This window comes from Cetorhinus maximus, chromosome 3, assembly GCF_964194155.1.
Source record: "Cetorhinus maximus chromosome 3, sCetMax3.hap1.1, whole genome shotgun sequence".
Taxonomy (NCBI): Eukaryota; Metazoa; Chordata; class Chondrichthyes; order Lamniformes; family Cetorhinidae; genus Cetorhinus; species Cetorhinus maximus.
Window position 1 is genome coordinate 61,268,227 of NC_135881.1, and position 14,658 is coordinate 61,282,884.

Here is a 14,658-nt window from a genome sequence, read left to right on the forward strand (position 1 = left end):
GGAGGATTTAGCAATGATAATGCTTTTGAATGTCAAGAGAAGATGGTTAGACTCTCTCTTGAAGGAGATCGTCATTGCCTGGCACTTGTGTGACATGAATGTTACTTGCCACTTACCAGCCCAAGCTGACTATTAGCATGACATGCAGTGACCTCTCTCTGCTTTCATAAATACAGTATGCCTCAGCCCCGACCGCTTTACATGGGTAGCATAAATTAGTGCTGTGTGTTCAGAATTCTGCTGATGAACAGAAGGGCTCATCTTTAGCATAGCATCACTTTTGAAGTATCTTAGCCAAAGTTTCAGGCATCATCACAGGAGCTAGTAAATGGCACATGTAATTAGTCAGGCATTACTGTCAAGTGTTTAAGTTAGGGTCAGAAGGGGGATTATGTTCCATCGTCATCACTGTCAGTTTGCTGGAAATGAATTACTGGGACCTTTTATTAAGAGGGAATTTTATTAAGACCATGTTGGTCTTTCAATAGTGATCAACGTCAACAGCTGTCGGATTTTGCTGACTATGCTAAGGAGATTGAAGTTTTTGAATATAATGGAAATCTAGTGAGTAAAAGAAGATCGGAACACTATTAATGGGCGTCTCGCTTAATTATTCTCCACTAGTCTCAGATATAGACTAAAACCTATTGGAATATTGCCAGACTTATAATGTCTGTCAATATTTCTACTATTGAGATATACCTCAAATGCCTCAAGTATATTTATTTTTAATTAAATAAATCAAAATTATTTTCCATGAATTTTTCATTACTTGCTGATAGTCATGTTTGTGAGACCTGCAACCTCGAATTTTGGTCCCTAGAGCATCTCCAATTAAAATGCTCCACCATTGGTGGCTACACCTTCAACTATCTAGCCGTTAAAGTCTAGAATTCCCTTCATAAGCCTCCCATTCCTCCTGTAAGATGCTCCTTAAAAGCCTACCTCTTTGACAAAGATTTTGGCCACTTACCCATCTGTTTTTTGGACTGGGGAAAGGTTAGTTGTGCAGTTATCCAGGGGTCAGCATTGGGAGCCTTGGGCTGAGTTTTATGTACCTATGGTGCGCGTGTTTCCCATGGGGGTGGAGGGTGGGGGGGCGCGGTGGTGACATGTAAAATTGGGCAGACACCCACCCCATCACCTTCCCGCCCACCCGTGAACTCATCCCCCATTATACAGGCGGGCACCGAAATCAGCAGCCCACCTACTATATTTAAATTAATAATCAGGGGTCAATTAGGCTTATTATCAAGCCAATTGACCCTGATGATAGGCTGCTCGGGCCATAAAACGTTTAGTGTGGGCAGCCGGGCGGGAGCGGTCAGCCTGATTTTTCCACTGAAGTGATTAAAGGGCAGGCAGGAAGGATGTGGCCTGGGTGTAAGTGGGTGAGGGTAAGTGTACACAACCCAGATGGGGGTGTGAGGTGCCCGCAGAGAGAGGAATTCATGGAGTTGCAAGGTGTGTTGAGGCGTGCTGAACAGGTGAACATGTGCAGGTCAGAGTGTGCAGCTTGGCATCTGACAGTGTTACGCCAATCTTCCTGGGATCTTGGATCTTCTTGGCCCCTGTCTCCAGGATGGAGGGGCCACTTTCCTGCTGCTACTCACTTCCTCAGCCACTTCCATCATTGCTTCCTTGGTTGAAGAAGCTTTTCTCTTCCTCCTGCCATTGGGAGAGCTCACCTCATTGCACCTCCCTCAGCTGGACATTGAAGTAAAGTGAAGGGAAACCTGGAAAAAGTCTCCCCAGGTGTTCTTGCCATTCCTGTGCGTGCTGCAGTCTGAAAAATCCTAGATCTGGGGAGCTTCTCTGAAAAATTGGATACACCAGTGGGTTTGCAAGTGAGGGGGGGCCCCTTAAAATTCTCCGAATGGCCGTCCCACCACCCTTCTGCATGGCCTGACCTACTCACAATTCTACAGGGGACAGAGGGGAAGACCTCCCTCCCCTTGCCCTAATTGAGGCTCTCCCTAATTGGTCAAGGAAACCAGAGGTGGGCTCTTAATTGGTTTGCTGTGGGATAGAGCACCCTGAAGCCGCTACTCCTGAGATCGGGCTCGTGAGCCAAAACTGATCCCGATGTCTAAGACAAAAATGAATGCGAGAAGATTTCACCCATAGTGTATTCAAAACTTTGAGTTCATAATTTTAAACAAATTGAGCCAGCCTTGTATATGAATTCCCAACCACCAAACAGTTCTGACTCTTCAGTACTCCTTTCATATATATAACATCCTATTCAACCCTTTAACAGTTCACTCTACAAAATTCTAAAGAATATGCAAATAACCAACTTTAAAGGCCTCATCTATTTATTTCTTTCTTCCAAGCTGTTGGTGCTTTAATGTCATGATTCGCCACTTGTCTGAGAACTAACTTAAGTATGAAACCCCCCCAAAAGCATTTTCACTGAACAAGAGAAATCCTTTTCGTTTCCCCTCTTGTTATTGCTGAGTGAATGGCTCTCCTCAATTGTTAACATAGCCAACAAGGAGAGAATTGACATTTATGGGTAGGAGTTAATAGAATATTAGTGGACCTGGCAGGATAAGTAAAGGGCACACCTTCCATTGAGAGTGAGCATTGCTTGAATCAGAAAGTGCTGGAAATGCTCAGTAGATCTGGCAGCATCTGTGGGGAGAGAAAGTGAGTTAATGGGTGGAATTTTCTGTGCCCACTGGCATTGGGCATGTTTGGCGGCATGAGCAGACAATATGGTGAGAAGAACAAAAATTAATTTCAGGACGTCGTGAAACCAATTTGCAATCGTCCGCTCTGCCCATCAATGGCGGGTTGCGTTTCCTGCCGTCAGATGTTGGGAACCTTATTGTAATACATCTGCATATCATTTTAATCCCAGCTCGCCAGAATCATCCCCCCACGCTGAATCATCCGAACACGTCAGCATGATTGCACACAGACATGTTTCGCAACTTTACATAAGCGACATGCACCTGACGAGTTGAACTTTGCTCAGGGCTTCGACGTTTGTTTGTCTACCTTGCTCTGGGCAGCACTAGCAGTCGTCAATGCCAGGCTTTGCAGGCGGCACCGCATCACTTTTAGGGGGGCTGCTGGGCAGGTGTCTACCTACCAGATCAGCTGTAAGGTTGGGGTTGCTTTTCAAAGGCTGCAGGGCTAGGGCTGGCTTGTGGAAGGGGGAGAAGTTGCCCCAGGCAAGAGAAGAGGCTGCAGGATGATGGCTGTATTGGGGAAGGAGGATTTCCCAGGGTATATGTGGGGGCACATGTTGATCTGTACAAGTGGCCTCAAGATAGTGAGGGCTGAAGAGGCAGCCTCCAGAGCAGGTGAGGTAAGATGGAAATGTGAGGGTGCGTGTGAAAGAGTGAGTGATGATGTCCCTTGAGCTGGCAGTGAGTGAGATGCCAGTGAAAGTGTGATGGGCTTGAATTGGTGAGTTTACAATGATGAGATGGTTGCTATACCCTGGCAGCACGAATGAGATTATTCATCCTCTATCTGCATTGGGTGGCCAACCTCTTCTGTGCAGCTTTAGCACTGATCACCACTGCCATCACCTACCAAGCCGGAGTGGTAATGTTGCTGCCCCTCCGGTGGCCAGAGCAGGGGTAGAGGACACCACGGCGGGCCCCCACAACGTCCAAAAGGCACTCGGGGGACGCGGCTGCAGTCTTCTTGTCTTTCAGGGCCATGTCTTCTTTGCAGCAGCCCTGGGCTGGAAGCACTGAGAAGTGTGCATGCAGCTGCACTTTAGATGTGACGCCCAGCGTGAAGAAGCAGTGAGATGACAGCGTGGTAGGTGAATCGGAACCCGCCCACCATAGAAAGGGCGTGTTTCCCAGAAACGCATGATTAATGAGTTGGGATTGGGACGAAACGGCGTGAAAAGCTGCCATTGCGGCCTTTTCCCGCCCATTGCCACAATTAGTGCAACTAAGTAGGACGATTCCACCCAATGTTTTGAGTCGAATATGACTTGGAAGAGTGTGTTCGTGTTCTGAAGAAGAGTCATATTTAATTTGAAACATTAATCCTGTTTCCCTCTTGTATAGATGCTGTCTAACAGGCTGCGTATTTCCAGCACCTCCCGTTATTTCAGATTTCCAGCATCTGCAATCATTTTACTTTTATTTTAATGTTTAAATCAGGTTTAATAATCTTGTAGTGCACAGGATAAAACCCATCACTTGAGTCTCGCACCAAATGCAATCAAAGAATTAGCTTTACAAACAAAACTGAGGTACAATCTGTCATAACAGTGAAATTATTCATTGGTTCTTGTATGTGCTTATTTATTATTATAATCATCCCAGTTTAGTTAAGGTCTTCTACAAAAAGATCCTCATCTATTATTTGCTTTGTGTAGCAGGGATGGATGGTTTAGCATTCAATGTTTAATTGTCAACTTGGCCACTTTCACTGCTGATTTAGAAGATTGAGGGTTCAAGCTTTACTGCAGGATTTAATACTTTCGGTTGATTCTTCAGTGGTGGACAGAGGGAGTGCTGCATCGGTGGAGTTACTGTCTTTCAAGTGAGGCTCCATTTGCCTATTCTAGTGATTTAAGTAGATGTCCATCCAGGACAAAGCAGCCTGCTTGATTAGCACCCCATCCACAAACATTCACTCTCTCCGCCACTGATGCACAGTAGCAGCGGTGTGTGCCATCTTCAAGATGCACTGCAGGAACTTACCAAGGCTTCTTAGACAGCGCCTTCCAAACCTACAACCACTACCATCTAGAAGGGCAAGGGCAGCAGATACATGGGAACACCACCACCTGGAAGTTCCCCTCCAAGCCACTCACTATCCTGACTTGGGAATATATCACCGTTCCTTCAGTGCCACTGGGTCAAACTCCTGGAACTCCCTCTCTAACAGCACTGTGGGTGTACCTACACCACATTGGCTGCAGCAATTCAAGAAGGCAGCTCACCAGCAGCTTCTCAAGGGCAATTAGGGATGGGCAATAAATGCTGGCCTAGCCAGCGACGTCAACATCCCATGAATGAGTAATTTAAAAAAAAGATCTTATGGAGAAACAAAGAGTTCTTCTAGTCCCCTGGATACTATTTCCCCTTTAGTTAGCACCACCAGGAACAAACACGTCACATTTTCTGTTTGTGGACTATTGTCTGTGTGAAATTTGATGCTCTAAAAGCAATAACTGCATTTCATCCTGTCCTGACAACATGATAACATGCTGTATGAATGCAAGTACTTGAACTCATTCTTTAACTTCAGATCTTGATGGTATATGAAGAACCCTGAAAAACTGGGGGTTAACTGAAAATTTCAAAACGGAGCTTGATAGATTTTTATTAAGTAAGGCCATTGAGGGTTACAGAATCAAGGTGGGTAGATGGAGTTAAAGTATTAACGAGCTTTGATCTAATTGAATGGCAGAATAGTCTCAAAGAGCTGAATGGTGTTCTCTGTTCTATGTGTATAGTTGGTTTACAGTAATTGTGATATTTGTAAACAGATTATTTGTAACTTTAACAATTGGCGTCGATAATTATTTTAACACTGCAACCAATTGTTTTCTATTATTCATGCTTGGGATGTGGGTGTTATTGGCAAAGCGAGCATTTATTATGCATCCTTAATTACACTTGAGAAGGTGCTGGTGAGCCTCCACCTTGAACTGCTGTAGTGTGTGTGGTGAAAGTACTCTCACAATGTTGTTTTGGGAGGAAGTTTGGGGATTTGACCCAGAAACAATACAGGAACAGTCGCTTGCCATTTTAACACTCCACCCTGCTCTCTTGCCCACATGTCTGTCCTTGGCTTGCTGCGTTGTTCCAGTGAAGCCCGATGCAAACTGGAGGAACAGCACCTCATCTTCCGACTAGGCACTTTACAGCCTTCTGGGCTGAATATTGAATTCAACAACTTTAGATCTTAAACTCCCTTCCCTCATCCCCACCCCGTTTCTTCCCCCTCCCTTTTGTTTTTTTCAATAATTTATATAGATTTTTCTTTTCCCACCTATTTCCATTATTTTTAAATCTACAACTAATACATTGTCAGTCTTTCCACCCCACCCCCACTAGAGCTGTACCTTGAGTATCCTGCCATCCATTCTTAATTAGCACTTTTCTTAGATAATATCACCACCTTCAACATCTCTTTGATCCTTTTGTCTGTGACATCTTTTGATTATCTGCTCCTATCACTGCTTGCTTGTCCCTACAACCACCCCACCCTCAACTTCTCTCACCCCGCCCCCCACCTTAAACCAGCTTATATTTCACCCCTCTCCTAACTACACTCAGTTCTGTTGAAGGGTCATGTGGACTCGAAACGTCAACTCTTTTCTTCTCCACCGATGCTGCCAGACCTGCTGAGTTTTTCCAGGTAATTCTGTTGTTGTACAGGAACAGTGATACAATTCCAAGTCAGAATGGTGTTCAATTTGGAGGGAAACTTGCATATGGTGGTGTTCCTGCTGAGCTTGTCCTTATAGGTTATAGAGTTTGTGGGTTTGGAAGGTACTGTTGGAGAAGCCTTGTCAGGTTCTAACCTTTTCTTATAGCCACAAGGGGAAGTTAATTGATGAAGGAACTGAAGATATTTAGACCAAGGATATTTCCCCGAGAAACTCCTGCAGTGATGTCCTGGGGCTGAGATCATTGGCTTCTGACAACCACAGCCACCTTTCTTTGTGCTAGGTATGACTCGAACCAGTGGAAAGTTTTCCTCTCATTGACTTCAATTTTACCATGACTGCTTGATGCCACATTCAGTCAAATGTTGCCTTGATGTCAACAGCATTCAGTCTCAACCCCCGTCCTGATTTAATCTTTTATCTCCATGTTTGGATCAAGGCTGTAATGAGGTCAGGATCCAAGTTGTCTTGGCGGAACCCAAACTGAACATTGGTGAGCTTGTTAATCAGTAAGTGCCGATTTATTGTAATGTTGATTTCATCCCTTTGCTAAATGATTGAGAGCAGATGGACAGGACAGTTATTGGCTAGATCAATTTTGTCCTGCTCTTTGTGTACAGGACATAGCTGGGCAATTTTCCACACTGCAGGTAGATGCAGTGTTCCAGATGTACTGGAACAGTTTGGTTAGAGGAAAAGTCTTCAATGCTGCAGACAATATATCATCATAGTCCATAAACTTTGCAGTATCCAATCTGCTCAGCCCTTTCTTGATATCATGCTTTAACCTTCTATCTTGGAATTTGGGCATGGGCGTGTCATGGAACCTCCCACTCCCAATAGTTATTTAATTTTTGACCACCATTTACTTGATGTGGTAGGACTTTAGAGCTTTGATGTGATCTTTAGGTTATGGGATCACTTAGTCTATAGCATGGTGTTTCCTTCCTTAGGAGGAAATCAGAGGTTATTAATGAACCAGATGGGTTTTTAAGACAATCCAATAGTTGCATTTTCACCATTACTGATACTAGCTTTTTAATTCCAACTTATTTAAGCAATTGAATTGATACTCCCCAGCTGCTGTGGTGGGATTTGAGCTTTCATCTCCCAATCATTAGTTCAGGCCTCTGAATTACTAGTCCAGTACTGTAACCACTATGCTACCATATTTTTAGCTGATGTGCAAGCTGTAATGGGAATTAGCATCAGGCAAAAGGAATTCAAACTCTGACACAAATCTCCTTTATTTTGTGATGAAGATTTCAAGTGATATCAATTTTTTCCTTTTTGCTAACATCTTTCGTTAAGTATGATTTTCTGACAAATCCCGAAGGTATGATGGAGTTGTAAGCAATATAACACTAAACACACAAAGAAATTGAGATCAGTCAATTTATATATTAATGTTCTAAAAGACTGTGGCACAAATCAATGTAAAATATGTAAAGTGTTCTCGGGTATGAAGAGAAGCAATTAGCCGTTCGCCACCATTAAAACAAATTACACTCATCAAGACAACCAATGTTGCTTACTCCTCCCCCAGCAACCTGTACTCCCTTGGATCCAATTGTCATTTTAGTCACTAGTATAAATTCAAATACAACAATTCAGGAATGATGTGTGTCTGAGGTTAGGTGTTTTTCAAGTTCCATAATAAATGAAACACTAACGGCCAATTTGATCTTGAAAATAGAACATACTCTGACAAAATTGAACATAAGGAGGAGACAATGTACTCATTGTTTTGTAGTTCTCACTTCAGGCCGAGGTGAAATGATATTGTCTTTCAGATGTGGTGCTGTAACATCCTTGAGGTCATTCAATTGAATAAACCCACAAGGACCTAATATTGGTGCTCCTTCGGCATATATAAATGTCCAGATTTATGCTAATCAGCTGGATTGAAATTACAACCACAATAGAGCAATCACTAAAAGTTTATTTTGGGCTGTGCTGCATTGTTCAGAGTGGTTGAACTACCACCAATTCAATTTTGTTGCACTGGGTTCATAGCCTTAGCTGTGCTGTCATAAGAGAGTGAGGCTCTGAAACCAGGTATGAACGGACAGAGAAGGAGAGAACATGACAGCTTAACAGTGATAATGGAAAATTTTAATTCTGCTAATGGCAAAAAAGGGTGATTTTTAAAAAATCCTTTTGCCAAATTTCAAGAAGACAACCTAGTTTTCAACATTTAGATTATTCATGCAAACCACCTGAGCTAAGAAGTTGCAGTTCAGAACAAATTGTTAATCTAGTTTAGTATAGTCTTGCAACATGGCTGGTTTTATGCAAGAATCATTTTGTGCATTGTGTATGGATTTAAACAGAACTTTTTTTTCAATTTTACTGTACACACTGACCAGAGCATTTCTTCTCTTTCTGCTCATATTTTTAAGGCCTCAAAGCCGAGCTAGATGATTGTATTTATTAATGAAGAAACTTCTAATGCATATTTTTGTCTGCAAGAAACTATGAAATATTTATCATTATGTATGAAAATTCTTTGTACAAATAATGAGCCTTTACATTCATATGACTTATAGAATTTACAATATATCAAAAAATACTTGCAGGAAGGTCACATGGCGCTATTACTATTGCACATGGAAGACACATCTTCGTGTTTGTATTGAGCTGGTTTGCCACATATAAAACATATTTAGTTTCCCGTCCTCTCTGCTCACACAGGTTAGCTTCTCCAAGGAAGATGAAATTGTAGTGTAATTGTAATTCACATCATCATATCCTTCAGATATCTTTTTTTTTCCTTACCATGTTCCCTCCCTTGACTTGGGTCTTTTAAAAAAATTTATCCATGGGATATGAGTGTCACTGGCTAACCCAGCATTTATTGCCCACCCCTAATTGCCCTCATTCAGAGGGCATTTTTAAGAGTCAACCACATTGCTGTGAGTCTGGAGTCACATGTAGGCCAGACCAGGCAAGGATGGCAGATTTCCTTCCCTAAAGGTATATCAGTGAACCAGGTGAGTTTTCAGCAATGGTTTCATAGCTATCATCAGACTTTTAGTTCCAGATTTTTAAAAAATTAAATTCAAATTTCATTATCTGCCATGGTGGGATTCAAACCTGGGTCCACAGAGCATTACCTTGAATACGAGTCCAGTGACAATACCAGTATGCCACCACCTTCCCACCTCTACACCAAACATCAGCAGCTATGGTATCCTAGGCCTGATCATCCTTCCCTCACCACCCTTCAGAAATCACCCATGGTACTGAAGCCACCTGTGATACTATAGCCCAAGCTGCTTCCTTCCCCTATCAATTCCTCTTAAGCATCACTCTAAAATGAGACCTCTCTCCAACAACGCCACCCCCTATCCCTTCCCCCGACCCCCAACTCCCCGAAGAATTGCACTAACCACTGTCTTATAGCCATAGTCTGGATCCTCCCTCAGTTGCCATCACCCATATTTCCCATAGACCTGGGACTAATACATCTGAAGATGAAAGAAGCGAGAGAAAGAAAGCAAATCAAGGATAAAATAGAAAATAAAATAAGTGAAATGGGAGACAAAAGGAGAGAGAACACCCTGCAAAGAAGATCAAGAGCGGAGAAGAAAAAAAAAACAGGTAAAAAGAGAGAACAAAAAGCCAGTAATTCAAAGACATCAGGTGTGGTCAAAACAAAATATATCATATGATGTGCCATCAGCTTCATTCTCCTTTACTCCCATTATAGTCATTCATTGCTAGATGGGAGGAAGGCCAAACTTGAGGAGTATAATCTGGGAAGTTCTGAGAGTGTAACATATAACTGGAATTAGATTGGTAGCATTCTCAGCTTTTAAGTCAGAAAGATGTGAATTCAAGTCACACTGCAGCATATAATATCCTTTGGCACTTTAGTGTAACACTGAGGGAGTGCTGCACTGTTGGCGCTAACGTCTTTCAAACAAGATGTTAATTTGTGACTCTTGTCTGCCTGCTTTGATGGATGTTAAAGATTCCATGAAGAGTATAGGAGGTTTCATTTGGCTTCCTGATTCATATTCCTCAGCAAATAAATCAGATGAATCAGTTATTCATCTCATTGCAGTTTGTGGGATCTTGTTGTGCACAAAATGGTTTCCACATTTGCCTAAAAAGCAATGAATAGTCTTTCAAATTAATTTATTGGATGTGAAATGCTCATTAAAGCTTTACATATATATTTATATATATATATCTAAGCCTGTCTGTCTTTTAGCCACTGCCACTGCACCCTTGTGGCATGCATTCAAGATAAAAAATAGGTTTTGACTCAGGTAATATTCCATTGCTACTCACAGCAGACACTGTGGGATAAATTACTGTGCATAAGATAAAAGAAAAGCCATGTTCACTTCTATCCTAATTATCTTCGGTTCAGTGTATTAAAAAATTCTAAATGTAATCGTCAAGTTGGTGATAGGAATAAAGACTCAGCTGGCTGCCAAGTTAAGTCTGATGAATGAAAACTGCATATAATTAATACTGTCATCTTCTTTCAGACCAAAGAACGACTGCAGTAACTATAGATTGTAATTGTCATCTTTGTCACATAAAATGTGCTGTTATGAAGTTCAGACTGGATTTTATTGCCTAGAATGCTCATAAATTGAATGGTCAGTCATTTAAATTACTAGGTAGAGTGCTCCGTGACTCGCACTTGAGCTGTTGCATGAGACAATCTACTTGGTTTGAGCCCTTTGCACCTAATTGCATTTCTTTAAGCTGAATTCTGCAAGACATAGTCAGATTCTAACCTATAAACTGCACCATTCTGACAGCTCTAGCTGTGCCTCTGCTAAAGGTGCTTCAAAAGCAGCCATATTACCATGTTTACACACAATTTATTATTTTCAAACGCTTAGTGCCGGCAAACGTTTTTGAACAGATTTTCAGAGGGGGGAGAATTAGGCAGAGGAAACCTATTTATTAAACGGCCTTCTACAAATTTAAAGAAAAACACGTTTGTGAATAGCAGGGACAGTGGGCTGAATTTCACGCTAGTGGGATTTTGTGGTCCACCTGAAGTCAATGGAGTTTAGAATGGCTCACCACATTTTACAGCTCCATTCCCGCTGCGCAGAGCCATAAAATTCCAGTGTATCTAACATGTCTACTTGAAAAAGTAACTATTAGCTGCTTGACTGTTTATTAACACTATGTAATAGCATTCTCATTACTAGGAATTCTAATCCAAAGCATCAAAACTGAGTTCAGTGGCTCAGAGTGTTGTATGATGTTGTATGTGCCTGCATGCCATTGTAATGTAAAGGTGCTCAGCAGAGCAAGGGTTAATGTGGGACTGGAGAATAGCATCACCCATAGTATGATGTATAGAGTCACTTGGTAATAGACTGAGAGAACAGTCTAGAAAGAACACTCTGGAACCAGCCTGCATGTAGGTAACAGCACCATGCATGACAGTAACCTGGGACCTGTAAGTAGTTAAAAGTTAACAATAAAGGGTACATGTTAAAATATACAAGTCTCAAGACCTCATCATTGAGGCATCTAAAGAGCACATATTACAACATGGTGGCAGTGGTGGTCGCTCTTAAAAGATGTTATATCAGTAGTGATATGAAAGGTGGCAGCATTTTAACCCAAAATATGAAACACTAGAAGCAGCTGAAGCCAAACTAGAGAGACTTGCACCTAAGAAGAAAACTTGAAGAAACAATTGCAGAAGCTTAGCTACAGCCTTAGAAGTTGATGAATCCACCAGAGTGAGTGGAAGTTGTTTGCATGATCCCCAAGTGACGCAGGGCAAAAAGGAAAAAAAAAAATAACTGGTCAGATCACAGAGACGGTTGAGCAAAAATACAAACATTGTGAGATACTGAGTGATGCAGAGTTAAGGAACCTTATCAGGATACTGTGAGCAAAAATTACAAAAATAAAGAAGCTGTTCATGCATTATAGAATAGATGATGGTCCCCGGGCTCAGCAGTTTACAACAATGGTGGCCATGCTGCACTGAAGTTAAAAACAAAATAAGTTAAATAAAAATGGGCTGGCAGAGTCAAAAGTTTAAGAAGAGAAACAGCAGAGTAAGGAGGAACCTGCTGAAAAACAAAGAGAATTTTACCTGAAAGAAAAAAAAAACAAGGGCAGACAGTGCAGAGGAAAAAAGAGCTGTCACTTTAAGTTAAGAAAAAGGACCCTGATGGGACCACAAGCCAGCTAAAAAGAAGAGGGTCTGCAGAGAAAAAAAGAAGGAATTACAGAGAAAAGCAATACCCCTACCTTGAAAGTTTAGAAGTGCAAAAACAAAAGCAGCCATGTTTGCTGGAGAGCCCACCAAAACCTGAAAAGGTATGGGAAACTCACGGCATAGAAAATCAACAGTTGAAGATAGGCAGAGAGGAAGAAATGGTTCCTGCACCGACAGCTCTTTAAGTGGTAACAACATTTAAAGTGGTAACTACAAGAAAAAATAAACAACCAAGGGTAGCATATTAGAAGAGCCAGACATATTTGTGCTGTGGAAAGGGCTAAACCAGACCCAAGAGTGGGAGCTTTCGAGATGACAATTTTTAGTGTACAAGAGAAGGACAAGATTAAATAAGGAATCAGAAGAGGTACAAGTTGATAAGCTTTACTCATGTTTGGTTCATTTGCTGGTGAAGTACTCCACAGCCAATGCATAGATCCGCACTCAACAACATTTGGTGAGATACTAAAAGACTTTGATAGACATTTTAAACTCTCAATGAAGTACTGAGGGCAACAATAAACCCCAGAGAGAGTGCAATAAAAGACACAGAGCGAGAGCAACAAAGGACTCCAGAATGAGGGTGACAGATAACTCTAGAGTGAGGGAACCAAAAGACCCCATAGCAAGAGACACAGATGGCAGTATGGAAAGAGCAGACAGCTGTGCATGAAGGAAAGCCATCTGAAGTAACTCAAAAAAATCAAAATGTACAAAAAGTAAATGAAGCTGTTCTACAGGAAAATGTTCACATCAGAGCGGAACTGGAAGATTTGAAACACAAGATTCAAGCTGATTATATACCTTTCAACACGCACAATAAACTGAAGTCTTCAATGAACCCAAGCTGTTTGAGATCTGATCAAACAAATTTCAGAGACGACACAAAGGTATCAGGAGGAAATAACGACCGTCAATTCCATGGTTGGTAAATCAAAGCAGAAGTTGGGAAAACTCAACCAGATGTACAGGCAGGCAAAACAGAAGGCAGAACTAGCATGCAAAGAAGTTACTAAAAGACTGCTTCAAGAATCAATTTGTAGCCATGCAAAAGTGTTAGGAGCTAAAAAGGACGTTGAATATTACTTCAGAAAAAATGGTGTTGAAACTATCAGTAGTAACAAAGTCCAGAGTCAGTTGGCAAGAGGTCAACAAGGAAATAAACAGTTGAAAGAGCAACTGATTGTCCTTCAAGATCAAATGCAAAAGGACTGCGTAACCATTCTACAACGTGAAGAAATGAATGAAGAATGAAGAAACAGCAGAATGGAAGTACAGCAGAAGAAACTTGAGGAGACACTGCTGAATTACAAGCAAACACTGATGAAGCAATTGAGCTTCGTAAAGAAAAGGAGAACCTGTTGAAAGACCTTCACATGTTGCAAAAATTCCTTAGGGCAAAGTTTATGCCTCCAGAATATTATGAAGAGAAGGGAAATGAATTTAACATCGCTCTGAATAAACTAAAGGACCAGTCGGTAGAGAAGGCTCAGCAATTATCATCAATTTTCCAGGAGAAAGCCAAAAGCTACAAGAAAGAAACTGAAGAGCTGAAGAAGCAGTTGAATGGAAAAGAGGAGGCATTGAAAGGAAAAGCCAAAGAACTTTCCAAGCTACGAGTGAATAATAAAGCCATGAATAGCACAATTACAGAACTGAAACAAGTTAAGACTTTGCTGGAGACAAACCTGGCCAACAGTGAAATAAAAATGAAGGACAAGGACAAATTTCTGCTGCAGCCAGAAAAAGAAAACACGGAAATGAGGTCGGAAAATGTAAATCTGACACTGAAGGTGTCAGGCACTAGAAGAAGAAAAAGCACTGGATATTTCAAGCATACTGGAAACCATTGAGTTGAATGAAAGGATTCACAAGTTTTCAAAATAACCTGAAAATAAAACAGCAAGCAAATGTTTGGCTGAAATTGTGAAACAAGTGGAAATGAAGATTCCATTTATGAAACATGAAGGTCCAGCAAGGACATGGCAGACTCCAAGGAAAGAGAAAATTTGAGTCCTCTCTAGGAATGAACGGAGTGGAAGGAATGAGGAAAACCCACAGTGTT